The sequence below is a fragment of the Mustelus asterias genome, chromosome 14, assembly GCF_964213995.1.
Source record: "Mustelus asterias chromosome 14, sMusAst1.hap1.1, whole genome shotgun sequence".
Taxonomy (NCBI): domain Eukaryota; kingdom Metazoa; phylum Chordata; class Chondrichthyes; order Carcharhiniformes; family Triakidae; genus Mustelus; species Mustelus asterias.
The window spans coordinates 83,466,917-83,487,500 of record NC_135814.1 but is presented as its reverse complement, the minus strand read 5'-3'; the positions used below and the strand labels follow the sequence as shown (position 1 = coordinate 83,487,500).

General features: G+C 44.1%; 1 pseudogene; it reads right to left on the bottom strand.

Annotated features, from left to right (window-relative positions):
• Window positions 1-8,681: 8,681 nt before the first annotated feature.
• LOC144503966 (gamma-crystallin S-1 pseudogene) lies at window positions 8,682-19,845 on the bottom strand (annotated as a pseudogene).
• Window positions 19,846-20,584: the final 739 nt, after the last annotated feature.

Genomic DNA, 20,584 nt, shown 5'->3' with positions numbered 1-20,584 from the left:
ACACTATTATCTAATGCTCTTTTGAAAGTTATGATTGAATCTGCTTCCACCACCCTTTCAGGTTGTGTGTTCCTGACAATTTTCTGTGTAAAAATATATTCTCCTCATCTCCCCTCTGGTTCGTTTGCCATTTATCTTGTATCTGTGTTGTCTGGTTTACAACCCTCCAGCCACTGGAAAAGAAAATTCTTATTTCCTCTATCAAAAGGCTTTGTGATTTTGAACATCTTTATTAAAATCTCCCTGAACTTTCTGTGCTCCAAGGAGAGCCAATCCCAGCTTTCAGATGTCTCCATTTCAGAGATACGGACCAATAGCAGTTACATTTCAAGTTACCAATTACATGTTCAGTTTTTGGGCCTTCCCCATGGCTGTGTGGGAAGCAACACAGTAAGAAGTCTCACAACACCAGGTTAAAGTCCAACAGGTTTGTTTGGTAGCAAATACCATAAGCTTTCGGAGCGCTTCTCCTTCATCAGATGGAGTGGAAATGTGCTCTCAAACAGTGCAGAGACACAGAAATCAAGTTACAGAATACTGATTAGAATGCAAATCCCGACAGCCAGCCAGGTCTTAAAGATACAGACAATGTGGGTGGAGGGAGCATTAAACACAGGTTAAAGAGATGTGTATTGTCTCCAGACAGAACAACTAGTGAGATTCTGCAAGCCCAGGAGGCAAGCTGTGGGGGTTACTGATAATATGACATAAATCCAACATCCCGGTTTAGGCTATCCTCATGTGTGCGGAACTTGGCTATCAGTTTCTGCTCAGCGACTCTGCGCTGTCGGAAGGAACAAGACAGTTACCACTGGATCACATCAGCCTATAGTAAGGCCTCCTGCTCTCCAAGGACAATAGTCCAAACCTCTCCAGTCTATCCTCATAACTGAAGTTTCTCATCCCTGGAACCATTCTTGCAAACCTCCTTTGCACTCTTTCTAATGCGTTCATATTCTTCTTATAATGTTGTGCCTAGAACTGTACACGATATTCCAGCTGAGGTCCACCTAGTGTCTTGTAAAAGTTCAGCATAACCTCCTTGATTTTTATTCTATGCCTCTATCAATAAAGCCCAGAATACTATAGACTTTATCTACTGCTCTCGCCACTTGTCCTGCCACATTCAATGATCTAATCACCAATACACCCAGGTCCCTCTGCTCCTTATTTATTTTATATTCTTCCTTCTCACACTTCTCTGCATTGAACTTCATCTGCCCCTATCTGCCCACTCCACCAACTTGTGTGTGTTCTTTTGAATTTCTACACAGTTATCTTCACTGCTTACAACACTTGCGGGTTTCATGTCATCCGCAAACATTGAAATTTTTCCCTGCACGCCAAGATCGAGTTCATTAATATATATCAGAAAAAGCAAGGGTCCCAATCCTGGCCCATGGGGAATACAACCACAAACCTTCCTTCAGCCTGAAAAATACCCATTGACCATTACCCATTGCTTCCTATTATTCTGACAATTTTGTATTCACATTGCTCCTGTTCCTTTTATTCCATGAGCTATGATTTTCTCACAAGTTTTGTGGTGCTGTATCAAATGACTTCTGAAAGTCCATGTGCACCACATCAAAAGCATGACCCTCATCGACCCTATCTGTAACTCCTGATAAAATATGAGCAAGTTGTATAAACACAATTCCTTTTTTAAAAGTCCATGTGGGCTCTTCCTAATAAAACCATATTTTTCTATGTGACTGATGTAACTCCTCCAATGCCAGTCTCCCTTCAGCAAATTCCCTTTATTTACAAACTCTTTCACTCCTAGCATGCTTCTGTTACACAGTCAGAATCCAGAATGCCAGAGGACCTGACACTCCCATTTTTATATACAGTTGAGGCTCCCTAATTGGGCAGCCAATTCTGATTTGAATCAGGGACATCCTTTAATGCCAACCAAATAAAGGAAATCAAAATAACTTAGGGATAACTCAAAAAGGGAAGCTCCCTAAAAGGAGGAGAACCGTCCGAAACAAAAGACAAAAGTGGAAATGAAACTTAAAACATCAAATTAAAATGTGATTTAAGGGGTCAATAATACACCCCAGTCTCTGCGGTGCTCAATGGGCATGGAGGGCATTAACAGTGCCCTCGGACAGACTTGAATCAGGGAGTTCCTACTCTAAGAGGCCAACCTCATCTGACTCGTTGAAGTGATTCTAGTGACTACTAATTCTTTCCTGAATAATTGTTTCTAGACCTTTGCCGATCCCTGGTGTTAAACTGACTGGCCTGTAATTGCTGGGGCTAGCTTTACAATCTACAGAAGACTGGAAGGTTATGGCCAACAACCCTACAATTTCCATTCTCACTTCCTTCAGTATCTTTGGATGCATCCCATCTGGTCCCTGTGCCTTGTCAACTTTCAGTCCTGGCAGAGGTGGCACGGTAGCACTGTGGTTAGCACTGCTGCCTCACAATACCAGGGACCCGGGTTCAAATCCAGCCTTGGGTGATTCATCCTTGGTCTAGACCTTAGAGATTTAATGCATCTCTGCTTAAGGATCATAACATTATCTCGCACTTGAAGACTGATTTTGATCTTCTCTACTCAGTCAGTTCTCTTTCTGAAGTTTCTCCTCAATCCTGTGGGGAACCTGCAAGGCTTTTGCAAAGGGGTTTGGTCATTTCGCATTCAGCCAAGAAAAAATGTAAAATACTAGAGTGGCAGTGCCAGCTTGAAGTAAAATTGGCCGTAAAACAGAGAGGGAGTTTGGTAAGAATCCTAGACTCTCAATGCTGAAAGTAATTATTGCATTTCAAATGGCACTGGACTCTGTGCTGATTCAACATGCTGAGAGAATAATACAATCATACAATCCCCACAGTGCAGAAGCAGGCCATTCAGCCCAACTCTTGGGGGCCTACAGACCACGCCTGGTCTATAGGCCCCCAAGTAATAACTTAGAGGTGGGGAGGGCTATAAACAAGCAAATAATGGATGCATGCAAAAACAGAAAGGCAATAATCATGGGGGATTTCAACCTGCAGATTGATTGATTGACTCAAATTGGACGTGCAGGGCTTGAGGAAGAGTTCTTAGAATGCTGTTGGGATAGTTTCATTGAACAGTATGTTACGGAACCTACGAGAGAGCGAGTTATCTTAGATCTGGTACTGTGTAATGAGACACAACCCTTTTGGGTTGAGTGATCATAATATGGTTGAATTTCTGATACAGATGGAGGGTGAGAAAGTAGGGTCCCAAACCAATGTCCTCTGCTTGAACAGAGGGGAGTACGATAGGATGAGGGCGGAATTGGCTAATGTAGACTGGACGAGCAGACTGGTAGGTAGGACAGCTGAGGAACAGTGGAGGATTTTTAAGGAGATTTTTTAAAGTACTCAGCAAAAATATATTCTGGTGATAAAGAAGGACTGTAAGAAAAGGGATAACCAGACGTGGATAATGAAGGAAATAAAGGAGAGTATTAAAATAAAAACAGATGCATACAGAGTGGCCAAAAATAGTGGAGAATTAGTGGATTGGGAAAGCTTTAAAAAATAACAAAGAATGACTAAGAAAGCGATTAAGAAAGGAAAGATAGATTATGAAACTAAACTGGCTCAAAATATAAAAAATGATAGTAAAAGCTTTTACAAATATATAAAAAGGAATAGAGTGGCTAGAGTGAATGTTGGACCCTTGGAAGGTGAGAGGGGGGATTTAATAGTGGAAAACGAGGAAATGGCTGAGACTTTAAATAAGTTCTTTGTGTCGGTCTTCACGGTGGAAGACACAAATAGTTTACCGAATATTAGAGATCGAGAGTTGGTGGGAGGTGAGGTCCTTAATACAATTACTGTTACTAAAGAGATAGTGCTTGGTAGACTAATGGGACTGAAGGTAGACAAGTCCCCGGGCCCGGATGGAATGCATCCCAGGGTACTGAAAGAAATGGCTGAGGTAATAGAAGATGCGTTAGTAGTTATTTATCAAAATTCGCTAGACTCTGGGGTAGTGCCGGCTGATTGGAAAACAGCTACTGTTACGCCGCTGTTTAAAAAAGGAAGTAGACAAAAGGCGGATAACTACAGGCTGGTTAGCTTAACGTCCGTAGTTGGTAAGATGCTGGAGTCCATCATTAAAGAGGAAATAGCAGAGCACCTGGATAAGAATGGTTCGATCAAGCAGATGCAGCATGGATTCATGAAGGGAAAGTCGTGTTTGACGAATTTACTGGATTTTTATGAAGATGTGACTAGTGCGGTTGACAGAGGGGAACCGGTGGATGTGGTGTTTTTAGATTTCCAGAAGGCATTCGATAAGGTGCCTCACAAAAGGTTGCTGCAGAAGATTGGGGTACACGGAGTTGGGGGTAAGGTGTTGGCATGGATTGGGGATTGGCTATCCAACAGGAAGCAGAGAGTTGGGATAAATGGGTGCTTTTCTGGTTGGCAGTTGGTAACCAGTGACGTGCCGCAGGGATCGGTGCTGGGGCCTCAACTGTTTACCATTTACATAGATGATCTGGAGGAGGGGACTGAGTGTAGGGTAACAAAGTTTGCTGATGACACGAAGATGAGTGGGAAAGCGAATTGCGTGGAGGATGCGGAAAGTCTGCAGAGAGATTTGGATAGGCTGAGCGAGTGGGCGAGGATCTGACAGATGGAATATAACGTTGGTAAATGTGAGGTTATCCACTTTAGAAGAAATAATAGTAAATTGGAATATTATTTAAATGGAGAAAAATTACATCATGCTGCTGTGCAGAGGGACCTGGGGGTCCTTGTGCACGAATCGCAAAAACTCAGTCTGCAGGTGCAGCAGGTGATCAAGAAGGCGAATGGAATGTTGGCCTTTGTCGCGAGGGGGATAGAATATAAAAGCAGGGAGGTTTTGCTGCAACTATACAAGGCACTGGTGAGGCTGCAACTGGAGTACTGTGTGCAGTTTTGGTCCCCTTATTTGCGAAGGATATATTGGCCTTGGAGGGAGTGCAGAGAAGGTTCACCAGGTTGATACCGGAGATGAGGGGTGTAGCTTATGAGGAGAGATTGAACAGATTGAGTCTGTACTCGTTGGAGTTTAGAAGGCTGAGGGGTGATCTTATAGAGACATATAAGATATTGAAGGGGCTGGATAGGGTAGAGGTGGAGAGATTCTTTCCACTTAGAAGGGAAACCAGAACTAGAGGGCACAGCCTCAAAATAAGTGGGGGCCGGTTCAGAACAGAGTTGAGGGGGAACTTCTTCTCTCAGAGGGTAGTGAATCTCTGGAATTCTCTGCCCATTGAAGTGGTGGAGGCTACCTCGCTGAATATGTTTAAATCACGGCGAGATAGATTTCTGATCGATAAGGGAATTAAGGGATATGGGGAGCAGGCGGGTAAGTGGAACTGATTCGCTTCAGATCAGCCATGATCTTGTTGAATGGTGGGGCAGGCTCGAGGGGCTAGATGGCCTACTCCTGCTCCTATTTCTTATGTTCTTATGTTCTTATTAACTATGATCCCTCCTAGGCCCTCTTCCCGTAAACCCACATATTAACGCTGCTAATCCCCCTGACACTAGGGTCAATTTAGCATGGCCAATCAACCTAACCCACACATCTTTGGACTGAGGGAGGAAACCAGGGCACCTGAAGGAAACCCACACAGACACAGGGAGAACATGCAAACTCCACACAGACAGTGACCCAGGGCAGGAATTGAACCCGGATCCCTGGCACTATGCGGCAGCAGTGCTAACCATTGTGCTGTCGTGCCTCCCGAAGTCTAAAGTTTGCCAAACAAAAATGGTACGAATTAGGAAATATACCAAGTTGATATTTATTTCTCCTTACTAAGAAGAAGGTGCCTGTCAAATGTGAGAATCCAACAATCATTAATACTCAGTGTGAAAGATGGTCTGTGAGTTGAAAGGAAGATTTAATTTGACTTTGACTCTCAGTCAGGGTAACCCAGATTTCCCACCCAGTCTTATGGGCCATGGGTTTGATATTTGGGCAGTTAGGGTTGGGTGACATCTTTAGTGGTGCCTCCTTGTTATCTTTTCAGCAACTGTATTAACAATATGATATAGTGAGATACTCCTTTTTTCAGATATTTGCAACTCGGCGACTTTATCCTTGGCACCGGGTTCAGCGGTATTAGCTCTTTTGCCCCCAGTGACACGCACGCAGTTTGATGTGTAGCTCTTGGATGTCCAATCCCTTGTATGTCTGAAACACATCCTGAGTGGCCAGCATGGCAGCATATGGGGAGGACTCGTCTCTGTCTGCCATCACCTTCAACCCCCCCAGTGACACGGAAGATGGTTTCCTTGCCAGACAGGTCTGTTACATGGACAAAATTTTCGCTGAAGGAAGCAAAGATGTGGCAAACTCCAAAAACATTCTCTCCCTCAGCCACCTGATATCCCAGGCTGATCACCTGCTCCTCCTTTTCCCTACCTTCTCGAGGAGCCATTCCACCACTCACAGCAGGGCCGGATGCTGGCGATGGAGTGGGAGCCCCTGCGAACACCATGGTGGGGTCGGTGGGGAGGTTATTTTTCCTCTGTTTGAAGTGTCCCGATCTCAGTACAGCTGGGCTCTGCCACTGTGTTTAGGCCCTGCCCCTCGCCATGAAACACACCCCCTTGTTTTTTGAGAGAGTCTCAGAATCATAGAATCATAGGATCTACAGTGTAGAAGGAGGCCATTTGGCCCATTGAGCCTGCACTGACAACAATCCCACCCAGGTCCAATCCCCATAATCCCACATATGTGGGTTTTCTCCGGGTGCTCCGGTTTCCTCCACAAAAAGATGTGCGGGTTAGGTTGATTGACCATGCTAACAAAATTGCCCCTTAATGTCCTGAGATGCGTAGGTTAGAGGGAATAGTGGGTAAATGTGTAGGGATATGGGGGTAGGGCCTGGGTGAGATTGTGGTCGGTGCAGATTCGATGGGCTGAATGGCCTCTTTCTGCACTATAGGGTTTCTATGATTTCTATGATATTTACATGGTAACACTAACACTTAGGGGCAATTTATCATGGCCAATCAACCTAACCCACACGGTGGCACAGTGGTTGGCACTGCTGCCTCACAGCACCAGGGACCCGGGTTCAATTCCTGGTTTGGGTCACTGTCTGTGCAAAGTCTGCAAGTTCTCCCCGTGTCTGCGTGGGTTTCCTCCGGATGCTCTGGTTTCCTCCCACAGTCGAAAGATGTGCGGGTTAGGTGGATTGGCCATGCTAAATTGCCCTTTAGTGTCAAGCGAACTAGCCTGGCTGGGATTGTGGTTGGTGCAGGCTTGATGGGCCGAATGGCTTCCTTCTGCACTGTAGGGATTCTATGATTCTATGATCTTTGGAGCGTGGGAGTAAACCGGAGCACCCGGAGGAAACCCACATCTCTAAGGGGAGAACATATAAACTCCACACAGACAGTGACTCAAGACGGGAAACGAACCCGGGTCCTTTGTGCTGTGAGTCCACAGTGCAAACCGTGGTGCCACCATGCCACCCAAGATCTGGAGATAAACGCGGACAATTTCTCTGGAGAGAAACACGCCGGTTTTCAGTCAGATCCTGACACATGCCATATTCTGATAAGACTGCCCCTGTTTTGTCTGGTCCTATGTCAAATTTAAATCCCACTGGTTGGGCATACTTAAAGAGCTTAAGATATTTGATACAGCCTTAGAGTTTGATCCTTTGTACTTGTTTCTGGGGTACCAAACAAGAAGATAATTGATGCCAATGAGAAAATGCTGTACAATATCCAAACACATGCAGCACGAAAGAATATCCTTTGCTCCTGCACTCGGGATCAGTCTCCTTCTCTGCAGAATTGGCATAAAATTACTATGGAATTTATCCCAATGGCATTCCAAACGTGTCCCAGAAAGAATGGGGCCCTATCTCAAATAAGCAGATTCCGTAATGTCTGACTTAGTCCTACAAGGTTTTCCACAGGCTGTGTAGCCATGCCTCTAATATAATGTTCGCAATGGTGTGACCCACTTTGCCATGTTTCCATGTCTTTATCCTCTTTTCCCCATCCTGTTACTTGTTCTTTTTGTGGAAGCACCAGGTATACTGAGGATGCTGTGTTGGATGCCTCCTGTCCTTTGCGATATTTATATATGGAGAAATGAACAAGCTGTACTGTACCAGTTTTGAAGGTTTGTTGTGGTATTTGCAAAAATAGAAAAGCTCTCATAAAAAGACATGAAAGAAATGCTTCCTTGGATGTGAAGCCCTTTGGACTAACCAATGACTGTAGAAGGCACTATATCAATGCAAGTCTTTCTTTGTTTGGAAGTGGAGAATTTTGCCGATTTCTGGGGAAATGACAGTGAAGTAGAAATATTTAGTTGGCACAGAGACTTAGGTTTTCATTATCATCAAATTGCTTCATCTAATGGTCATTGTCTTGTTCTGAATTTGTGTGAAATTTTCAACCTCAGCTCCCTGGAATGGAAAATGAGACAGGGTGCATGATGGGAAGAAGTCTCCATATTTGCCCTAAATGTGCCTTTTCTCATCCTGGACATTTCTCTGAAACTATTGTCTCAGGGATTCTTTACCCATCCCATTCAATAACTTGACACTGCTCACAATTACTCTGACAATCCAAACACAAATCAATTGAGAGAAAAAGCAGTGAGGATATGTATATTTATTCTGCTGACACATATGTTAGAAAACAAAACCATATTTGTCATGAATATTCTAATAATATCTCATGCGTCTGAAAGATCCGATAGTTGAGTTGTAGCCGCCCCAGTCACTGTATCTCCTGTATTCACCGGGTCTCATGAAGTACTGTCGGCCTCTGTAGTTGGGATGTTCATAGAAGGTCCAGTAACCGTCCATCACATGGCAGGAGTGAATGTCACGGTAACGGAAACGATCGTAGACAGAGGGACAGTCATCCATGAATTCCATCATCTGTCCCCCAAAGTCAGGCCTCTCGTAAACCCTCATTCTGTAGTTTCCACCTCGGTACTGGAATAGAAATACAAACATACTTGTAATGTAGTATTAATTACACATCTGAAAGAGGTTATAGAAATGGAGCTGGTTCATTAGAAGGGAATAGCTGAAGGATCATCTCATTAACAATCAGAGTGGAGTTGAGACAATTCAATAATATGAATAGGAGACTTGGATTATTTTTACACCTGATTAACAGTGAGCAACATTTGTGTAATTTTATACCGTTAAAAAGGATATATTGGCCACGACAAATGTAATATACCCAAGAACATTTCTTATGATGAGTATAAGTCGATTTTATTTTTCTTCAAATTAATTATGTTGTCCCTCGGTGGGGATGATGTGGGAATGATCGTTCACACTAGCTGGCAGCCTCGATGTCCTGAGCAGTGCGTGAAATCTGTATATCATGAATTATAACAGCTTTCTGCTGAGCATTAATGCATTGTGCAAGTGGACTGAAGGTAAAGTTAACGTCACAGCTAATTGGGTGACGGAGTGGGAGCCAACTCTGTGATTGTCTGGAAAAAGTTATGGGGAATGGGAAGAGTTGTTGAGGGCAATGTAACCAATGAAACGAGTGGAAGTGTTTGAGTGCATCAATGTGCATTTTTGTTGGGTTCATGTTATTACTCTGATCTCTCTCAAATGCATCGTTGACGTAATATAAAGTAGGACAGTGAGACTCTATGTGGCACTCAATGAAATCGAGACGTGTAGCAAGATTGAACTGGCCTTATATTGTAACAAAACAAGAAGATTGTCCACAAGGTAAAAATACCAATTTACATTAATCATCTCTATTCTGATCTGCTCTGATTTTTGTTACGAGATTTGGAGACAGCTACGTGCCAATCTAAGGCCCAAACTCAGCATCAGCACTCATTAACAGTTGATGCACAAATACCCTCCAGAGGCAGTTTACACATTTGAGGGGCACAGCAATGGATTCGAGTGGACACTGGGGATGAGGGATATGAAGTGTTTAGAAGGGCTGTGATCACAATGACTGTGGAGTCAAACAATCACCCTGACTCTCATAAGGACAACAGGAAGTCTTTTCATGAAATCAACCTCTGCTTAGAATGCTGCAGTCACGTAAGAATCCATCTGAGGTTGGCACGGTGGCACAGTGGTTAGCACTACTGCCTCACTCAACCTGGTTCAATTCCGGCCTTGGGTCACTGCCTGTGTGGAGTTTGCACAATATCCCAGCCTCTGCATGGGTTTCCTCCAGGTGCTTCAGTTTCTTCCCACAGTCCAAAGATGTGCAGGTTAGGTTGATTGGCCATGCTAAATTGACCCTAGTGTCAGGGAATTAGCAAGGTAAATATGTGGGGTTATGGGAATTGGGCCTGGGTGGGACTGTGGTGTCTGCAGACTCGATGGGCCGAATGACCTCTTTCTGCACTGTGGGGATTCTATGGATTCTATAATCAAACTTCCCCCAGGCCACCTAAAGCTCGGTCTTAGGCATCTCATTTACATTTTAAATTACTTAACCCTCTGTTAGGTGGCCGTCAGTAATGCCTGAAAAATTACTTGACACAATTTCAAGGTGCAATGAGTTCCAATTTCTATCAGTACAGATTTATATCCTCAAGAATTTGGCTGTGTATCTTTACTATTAAAATGGAAGAATAACTATCTAATCTTAGGTGTTTCACACAATTGACATTTCCTCACCCTCAATCTGAGCAGAATATGTAAACAGCCAACGTACGTATGGGTAGGAGCGACATGAGCCGATGCTGTCATTGAATCCCATCCAGCGCTGGTAGTCAGGATATTCTCCCCTGCTCAGAACATACTGGTATCCCATGTAATTGGGTCTCTCATACATCCCTCACCAGTCACTCATGACACGGATGGAGTTACAGCGACTGAAGTAAGGGGACAGGTCAGCACAGTCAGTGCTGCACTCATAGTGCCGACCCTGGAAGTTCCTGTCCTCGTAAAAGATAATCTGTGGAAAGAGACAAGATAAATGAGTAAGCTTGAGAATCTGGCGAGAGTGATCAAGAACTCTCACATCCTGTACAAAATCAGACTGCTTCTTGCCTTTGCCATGTGATGCGCATCAATTGGACACGAGGCACAAGGCTTTTATTAACTAACAATGGAACTATCAGAACTTTAACACACTATCCCAGACTGAAGAGGTCCCGCCCGAGCAGGGGGTCTTATACCTCTCCCAGGAGGCGGAGCCCGACTGGGATGTGCCACAACAGTTACAACCACAGGTGTATCAATCCCACCCTAGCCCAACAACAACACTAGAACAATCCCACAGTGGGAACCAACGATGGTTCACCACACCATGTTGAGCTCACAGTTAGATGAGTAACTGATTTAACACAGCAACATGCTCTACAGTGTGGTATATATATGCTGTACAAAATGACCACTCATCTCTATTCTATTGTTATTCAAATGATTTGGCACTGAACGTCAGCAAAAGGAGAACAAAACACATCACTTGACATGTTGCTTGACATGTCACTGATTCTCTTCACTTTGCTTTCATTTCATTTTCATTGAGGTGTGAAAACAAAGAGGGAGAGTCCATCGTGCTTTCCACATTCTAACCGTTTTCAAACAGCAATGGTTACAAAATCCATTTTCAAAAATCTATTTCGGAAATCTACCCAGCGAACTCGGTTTCTAAATGAACCAAAATCTGCTTCAGTTGCTTTGCTCATTGACGTAACTACTTCCAGTGACAGCACAACTGGAAATGGATTTGATTCTCTGAGTTGAATTAAACTAAGGTGCACATCAACGTGATGATGCGTGTGAATGAAGATGATTTTTGTTGATGATGTGCAGGGTCACAGCCTACTGTTTTCTTAGTTTCAGACTCCATCTCTGATTTTTATTTTCTATTGTATGTTGCTTTCATTGATAACGTTTCCCACAAAAAACCTGTTCACAAATTTTATTACCATCGAATGAAAGGGACGTTGGCAGCATGGGCACAAAGTTGGCTGAGTGTTAGAAAGCAGAGTGTTGGTGAAGTGTTGTTTTCCACACTTGAAGAAGATACATGGTGGAATTCTCCAGGGGTGGGTTTTGGGCCAATTACTTTCTTGATCTGTGTTATTGACCGAGACACGGTTTACAGGGCAAAATTTTAAAATTTGCAGCTGACAAGAACTTTGTATATATTCTGAACTGTGAAATGGATGATGTTAAAATTAAAATGAACTTAGACGGGTAGGTATAAAGGATGAGTCCATTACAGATGAAATGCACAGAAGTGTAAGGTGATTCATATTGATAGAGAGAACATGGAGAGACAGTATAAAATGAAGGGTACAATTCTAAGGAGGGTGCAGGAACAGAGGGACCTGGGGATTTATATGCACAAGAACAAAGAACAATACAGCACAGGAACAGGCTCTTCGGCCCTCCAAGCCCGTGCCGGTCCAAACTAGACCATTCTTTTCTATCCCTCCATTCCCACTCCGTTCATATGGCTATCTAGATAAGTCTTAAACATTCCCAGTGTGTCCGCCTCCACCACCTTGCCTGGCAGCGCATTCCAGGCCCCCACCACCCTCTGTGTAAAATATGTCCTTCTGATATCTGTGTTAAACCTCCCCCCCTTCACCTTGAACCTATGACCCCTCGTGAACGTCACCACCGACCTGGGGAAAAGCTTCCCACCGTTCACCCTATCTATGCCTTTCATAATTTTATACACCTCTATCAAGTCTCCCCTCATCCTCCGTCTTTCCAGGGAGAACAACCCTAGTTTACCCAATCTCTCCTCATAACTAAGCCCCTCCATACCAGGCAACATCCTGGTAAACCTCCTCTGGACTCTCTCCAAAGCCTCCACGTCTTTCTGGTAGTGTGGCGACCAGAACTGGACGCAGTATTCCAAATGCGGCCGAACCAACGTTCTATACATCTGCAATATCAGACCCCAACTTTTATACTCTGTGCCCCGTCCTATAAAAGCAAGCATGCCATATGCCTTCTTCACCACCTTCTCCACCTGTGACGTCACCTTCAAGGATCTGTGGACTTGCACACCCAGGTCCCTCTGCGTATCTACACCTTTTATGGTTCTGCCATTTATCATATAGCTCCTCCCTACATTATTTCTACCAAAATGCATCACTTCGCATTCATCAGGATTGAACTCCATCTGCCATTTCTTTGCCCAAATTTCCAGCCTATCTATATCCTTCTGTAGCCTCTGACAATGCTCCTCACTATCTGCAAATCCTGCCAATTTTGTGGCGTCCGCAAACTTACTGATCACCCCAGTTACACCTTCTTCCAGATCATTTATATAAATCACAAACAGCAGAGGTCCCAATACAGAGCCCTGCGGAACACCACTAGTCACAGGCCTCCAGCCGGAAAAAGACCCTTCCACTACCACCCTCTGTCTTCTGTGACCAAGCCAGTTCTCCACCCATCTAGCCACCTCCCCCTTTATCCCATGAGATCCAACCTTTTTCACCAGCCTACCATGAGGGACTTTGTCAAATGCTTTAATAAAGTCCATATAGACAACATCCACGGAGGAAATGGCCGAGTGAGGGAACCATGGTTCACAAAAGAGGTGGAATGTCTTGTGAAAAGGAAGAGGGAAGCTTATGTAGGGATGAGGAAACAAAGTTCAGATGGCTCGATTGAGGGTTACAAGTTAGCAAGGAATGAGCTGAAAAAGGGGCTTCGGAGAGCTAGGAGGGGACATGAGAAGTCCTTGGCGGGTCGGATCAAGGAAAACCCCAAGGCTTTTTACTCTTATGTGAGGAATAAAAGAATGACCAGGGTGAGGTTAGGGCCGGTCAAGGACAGTAGTGGGAACTTGTGTATGGAGTCAGTAGAGATAGGCGAGGTGATGAATGAATACTTTTCTTCAGTGTTCACCAAGGAGAGGGGCCATGTTTTTGAGGAAGAGAAGGTGTTACAGGCTAATAGGCTGGAGGAAATAGATGTTCGGAGGGAGGATGTCCTGGCAGTTTTGAATAAACTGAAGGTCGATAAGTCCCCTGGGCCTGATGAAATGTATCCTAGGATTCTGTGGGAGGCAAGGGATGAGATTGCAGAGCCTTTGGCGTTGATCTTTGGGTCCTCGCTGTCCACGGGGATGGTGCCAGAGGACTGGAGAATGGCGAATGTTGTTCCTCTGTTTAAGAAAGGGAATAGAAATGACCCTGGTAATTATGGACCGGTTAGTCTTACTTCGGTGGTTGGTAAATTGATGGAAAGGGTCCTTAGGGATGGGACTTACGACCATTTAGAAAGATGCGGATTAATCCGAGATAGTCAGCACGGATTCGTGAAGGGCAAGTCGTGCCTCACAAATTTGATAGAATTTTTTGAGGAGGTAACTAAGTGTGTTGATGAAGGTAGGGCAGTTGATGTCATATACATGGATTTTAGTAAGGCGTTTGATAAGGTCCCCCATGGTCGGCTTATGATGAAAGTGAGGAGGTGTGGGATAGAGGGAAAGTTGGCCGATTGGATAGGTAACTGGCTGTCTGACCGAAGACAGAGGGTGGTGGTCGATGGAAAATTTTCGGATTGGAGGCAGGTTGCTGGTGGTGTGCCGCAGGGATCAGTGCTTGGTCCTCTGCTCTTTGTGATTTTTATTAATGACTTAGAGGAGGGGGCTGAAGGGTGGATCAGTAAATTTGCTGATGACACCAAGATTGGTGGAGTAGTGGATGAGGTGGAGGGCTGTTGTAGGCTGCAAAGAGACATAGATAGGATGCAAAGCTGGGCTGAAAAATGGCAAATGGAGTTTAACCCTGATAAATGTGAGGTGATTCATTTTGGTAGGACAAATTTAAATGTGGATTACAGGGTCAAAGGTAGGGTTCTGAAGACTGTGGAGGAACAGAGAGAACTTGGGGTCCATATCCACAGATCTCTAAAGGTTGCCAGTCAAGTGGATAGAGCTGTGAAGAAGGCCTATAGTGTGTTAGCTTTTATTAACAGGGGGTTGGAGTTTAAGAGCCGTGGGGTTATGCTGCAACTGTACAGGACCTTGGTGAGACCACATTTGGAATATTGTGTGCAGTTCTGGTCACCTCACTATAAGAAGGATGTGGAAGCGCTGGAAAGAGTGCAGAGGAGATTTACCAGGATGCTGCCTGGTTTGGAGGGTAGGTCATATGAGGAAAGGTTGAGGGAGCTAGGGCTGTTCTCTCTGGAGCGGAGGAGGCTGAGGGGAGACTTAATAGAGGTGTATAAAATGATGAAGGGGATAGATAGAGTGAACGTTCAAAGACTATTTCCTCGGGTGGATGGAGCTATCACAAGGGGGCATAACTATAGGGTTCGTGGTGGGAGATACAGGACGGATATCAGAGGTAGGTTCTTTACGCAGAGAGTGGTTGGGGTGTGGAATGGACTGCCTGCAGTGATAGTGGAGTCAGACACTTTAGAAACATTTAAGCGGTTATTGGATAGGCACATGGAGCACACCAGGATGATAGGGAGTGGGATAGCTTGATCTTGGTTTCAGATAAAGCTCGGCACAACATCGTGGGCCGAAGGGCCTGTTCTGTGCTGTACTGTTCTATGTTCTACTGTTCTATGTTCTTCCCTCGTCAACCATTCTCGTCACTTCTTCAAAAAACTCCACCAGGTTAGTGAGGCATGACCTCCCTCTCACAAAACCATGCTGACTATCGTTAATGAGTTTATTCTTTCTAAATGCGCATACATCCTATCTCTAAGAATCTTCTCCAACAACTTCCCCACCACGGACGTCAAGCTCACCGACCTATAATTACCCGGGTTATCCTTCCTACCCTTCTTAAATAACGGGACCACATTAGCTATCCTCCAATCCTCTGGGACCTCACCTGCGTCCAGTGACGAGACAAAGATTTGCGTCAGAGGCCCAGCGATTTCATCTCTCATCTCCCTGAGCAGCCTTGGATAGATTCCATCAGGCCCTGGGGATTTGTCAGTCTTTATATTCTCTAACAAACCTAACACTTCCTCCCTTGTAATGGAGATTTTCTCCAACGGTTCAACACTCCCCTCCGAGACACTCCCAGTCAACACATCCCTCTCCTTTGTGAATACCGACGCAAAGTATTCATTTCGGATCTCCCCTACTTCTTTGGGCTCCAAGCATAATTCCCCACTTTTGTCCCTGAGAGGTCCGATTTTTTCCCTGACAACCCTTTTGTTCCTAACGTATGAATAAAATGCCTTGGGATTCCCCTTAATCCTGTCTGCCAAGGACATTTCGTGACCCCTTTTTGCCCTTCTAATTCCCCGTTTGAGTTCTTTCCTACTTTCTTTGTACTCCTCCAGAGCCTCCTCCATTTTTAGCTGCCTGGACCAAACATACGTCTCTCTTTTCTTTTTGACCAGTCCCTCAATTTCCCTGGTTATCCACGGTTCTCAAATCTGATCCTTCCTATCCTTCTTTTTTACAGGCACATGCCTGTCCTGTAGCCCTAACAACTGTTCCTTAAAAGACTCCCACATGCCAGATGTGGATTTACCCTCAAACAACCTCTCCCAATCAAGAGCTGCCAATTTCTGCCTAATCCCACTAAAGTTGGCCTTCCCCCAATCCAACACCTTACCCTTGGGACACCACTCATCCTTTTCCATCACTATCCTAAAGCTAACAGAATTGTGGTCACTATTTGCCACATGTTCCCCTACCGAAACTTTGAAGACCTGACCGGGCTCATTCCCCAGTACGAGGTCCAGTATAGCCCCCTCTCTAGTCGGGCTATCTACATATTGTTCCAAAGAACCCTCCTGTACGCATTTTACAAATTCCTCCCCATTCAGAGTCCCAGCTCTCAGCAATTTCCAGTCTATACCAGGGAAATTGAAGTCTCCCACTACAACAACCCTATTTTTCCTGCACCTATCCAGTATCTCCTGACATATCCGTTCTTCCACTTCCCTTGGGCTGTTGGGGGGCCTGTAGTATACCCCCAACATAGTGACTGCGCCCTTCCTGTTTCTAAGCTCCACCCAGAGTGACTCGTTACACGACCCCTCTGAATTGTCCTCCCTCTGCACCGCTGTAATATGCTCTCCAACTAATACTGCTACTCCCCCACCTCTTTTGGCCCCTCCTCTGTCTCGCCTAAAACACTTGTACCCCAGAATATTCAGCTGCCAGTCCTGTCCCTCTTTCAACCAAGTCTCTGTCACCGCAACCACATCCAAATTCCTCGTGAGCATTAAGGCCCTAAGTTCGTCTGTCTTCACCTGCTACACTCCTTGCATTGAAGTATAAGCACTCCAGACCTCCAGGCCCAGTGAGGTCATCCTCCCCCAGAGTGCTCTTCTTCTTTGCCAGCCTTGTCCCAGCCCCAAGCTCGTCCCCAGCCTCTACACTTGTCGACCTAATATTTTGATCCCCACCCCCCTGCCATACTAGTTTAAACCATTGAAGGGGGCAGCACTGGCAGAGAAAGCGGTTAATAAAAATTTATAAATAGATTAATTGTGTATAAAAACAAGGAAGATCTGATGAAACTTTATAAAACCTCATGTCAGACTCAAGCAGAGTATTGTGTCCAATTCTGGTCAGCACTCTTTAAGAAGGATGTGAAGGCATTAGTGAGGCTGCAGAAAAGATTCATGAACATCTTTTCAGGTACACTTGGTATGCTTCAAGTGCAGCCCTGCCTCTGAAAATCTCTAACACTTGATTCAAGTTGCTGAGGTGTCCCCCTCAGTTTTCCCTGTGATCAGAATGTTTTCCAAGTAAACTGCTACATGATGGATCCTCTACAACAGATTGTCCATCGTCCTCTGGAAAATCACTGGACAGGAGGACATCTGCAATTCCATTTTACTAGAAGAATTGAGTGTTGCAAACTTTCCACATATTCACACCAGTCCCCATTCTATTCACAAACTCTCTGATAGTCCCGAACATAGTTATGGTGTTGCTAACTTGTCTTTCATCATTAAACTCACAAAACAACTGATCAGAGCCCTTGCCTGCTGCTCACATTGCAAACCAGCGACTCTGTGCAAATCATTGCAGTATCATGCTGAAGCTCAAATTTTCTATTCCATTTGTTTTGCTGTTTTCTCTTTGTCACCAGATGTGGTAACCTGGCCACAAAAAAATCATTTGAACTCAATCTTCTTTACTTTTTAAAATATTGAAATACACTACAGCATTGACTCAGAATGAGTGGTATATATTTACAAGGGTTGTAGGTCGCTTTAAGAACATGACGTGATTTGATGGTGATGTCACTGAGGTGTTTTGCACAGGCTGCTGTTTTGCTTTCAGTTTGAACTCTGTATGAGCAAGACCTCTGAGAATAAATCTGTTGTTGTTAGTTTGAATCGACATGTGCAAACCATATTCTTTTCTTTATTATAAAAGAAACCACCCCTAATACAGGTAAGATGTTACAGAAAGAAAATTGGTGACGTGTCGGGATTTTGTTTCATCGAGAACATTGAGAGTAGATCCTAAGTCGAAGAAAATAAATTCTGCGTCCTCACACTGCGAATATTAGAATGATGGGAAAAGGCAACAACAGGATTAAAGATGAAAGTGTCCGAAGGAAGATCAAGTCAGAAAAACACTCTCTGTGTGGTTTTAAAAGAGGGAGTTTTTCTAATCAGGGAAAGGTGAGATTCCAGGCAGTATCTGGCATGTTTGGAAAGAATGGATGTTTACCGCTGGGGTCATTTGAAAAAAAATCAAGCCAAAAGTTTCCATGGGAAAAAGGGGGAGTACTGGGAAGACAATCAAATAAACATACTGAGCAGCCTCGAGTCACTAGTACCGGCAAGAGAAATTGTGGGTCTATTAGGGTCCATGTTTCCTTTCAGTGAAGAAAATGAATCATAGACTTTAAAGTAGAATGTTTTCAGCACTTTGGACAGTGAATAAAATTGAAAACAGACTGCTCATAGCAGCTTTTCTCAGTACAACAGGAAATTAAACCTTCATAAGAACTAGGAGCAGGAGTAGGCCATCTGGCCCCTCGACCCTGCTCCGTCATTCAATAAGATCATGGCTGATCTTTTCGTGGACTCAGCTCCCCTTACCCGCTCGCTCACCATAACCCTTAATTCCTTTACTGTTCAAAAATCTATTTATCTTTGCCTTAAATACATTCAATGAGGTAGCCTCAACTGCTTCACTGGGCAGGGAATTCTACAGATTCACAACCCTTTTGGTGAAGAATTTCTTCCTCAACTCAGTCCTAAATCTGCTCCCCCTTATTTTGAGGTTATGCCCCCTTTTTCTAGTTTCACCCACCATTAGAAACTACAGCTGCACCATAACCTCCCTTTTTTAAACTCCATCCCTCTAGCAATGAAGAACAAAATTCCATTTGCCTTCTTAATTACCTGCTGCATTTGTAAACCAACATTTTGTGATTCATGCACAAGGACACCCAGGTCCCTCTGCACAGCAGCATGCTGCAATTTTTACCATTTAAATTATTGCTCATTTTGCTATTATTCCTACCAAAATGGATGACTTCACATTAACTAACATTGTACTCCATCTGCCAGATCCTTGCCCACTCACTTAAACTATTGATATTCCTTTGCAGACTTTCAGTGTCCTTTGCATGCTTTGCTCTGCCCCTCACCTTAGTGTCATCTGTGAACTTTGACACACTACACTTGGTTCCCAACTTCAAATCATCTATGTGAATTGTAAACAATTGCAGTCCCAACACTGATCCCTGAGGCACACCACTAGCCACCAATCACCAACCAGAAAAACACCCATTTATCCCCACTCTTTGCTTTCTGTTAGTAACTGATCCTCTATCCATGCTAACACATTACCCATAACACCGTGCACATTTATCTGATGCAGCAGTCTTTTGTATGGCACCTTGTTGAATGCCTTCTCGAAATTAAGATACACCACACCTACCAGTTTCCCATTGTCCACCATGCTTGTAATGTACTCAAAGAATTCCACCAAATTAGTTAAACATGACCTACCTTTCATGAACCCATGCTGCGTCTTACCAATGAGACAATTTACATCCAGATGTCTCGCTATTTCTTCCTTGATGATAGATTCAAACATTTTCCCTACTACAGAAGCTAAGCTACCCAGCCTATAGTTACCCGCCCTTTGTCTATCTCCTTTTTTAAACAATGACGTCACATTTGCTGTTTTCCAATCTGCAGGAACCACCCCAGAGTCCAGCGAATTTTGGTAAATTACCACTAGTGCATTCGTTATTTCCCCCGCCATCTCTTTTAGTACCCTGGGATGCATTCCATCAGGGCCAGGAGACTTGGCTATCTTTAGCCCCATTAGTTTGCCCAACACGACCTCTTTCGTGATAATGGTAGTTTCTAGGTCCTCACCTGCCATAGCCATCTTGTCATCAATTTTTGTCATGTTATTAGTGTCTGCCACACTGTGAAGACCGACACAAAATACCTGTTCAATGCCTCGGCCATTTCTTCATTTCCCGTTATTGAATCCTCCTTTTCATCGTCGAAAGGACCAATGTTTACCTTAGCCACTCTTTTTCATTTTATATATTTGTAGAAACTTTTGCTATCTGCTTTTATATTCTGAGTTAATTCACTCTCATAATTTATCTAACTTTTCTTTTTAGCTTTTTTTGTGACTTTTTGTTGACCTTTAAAGATTTCCCAATCCTCTAGTTTCTCAC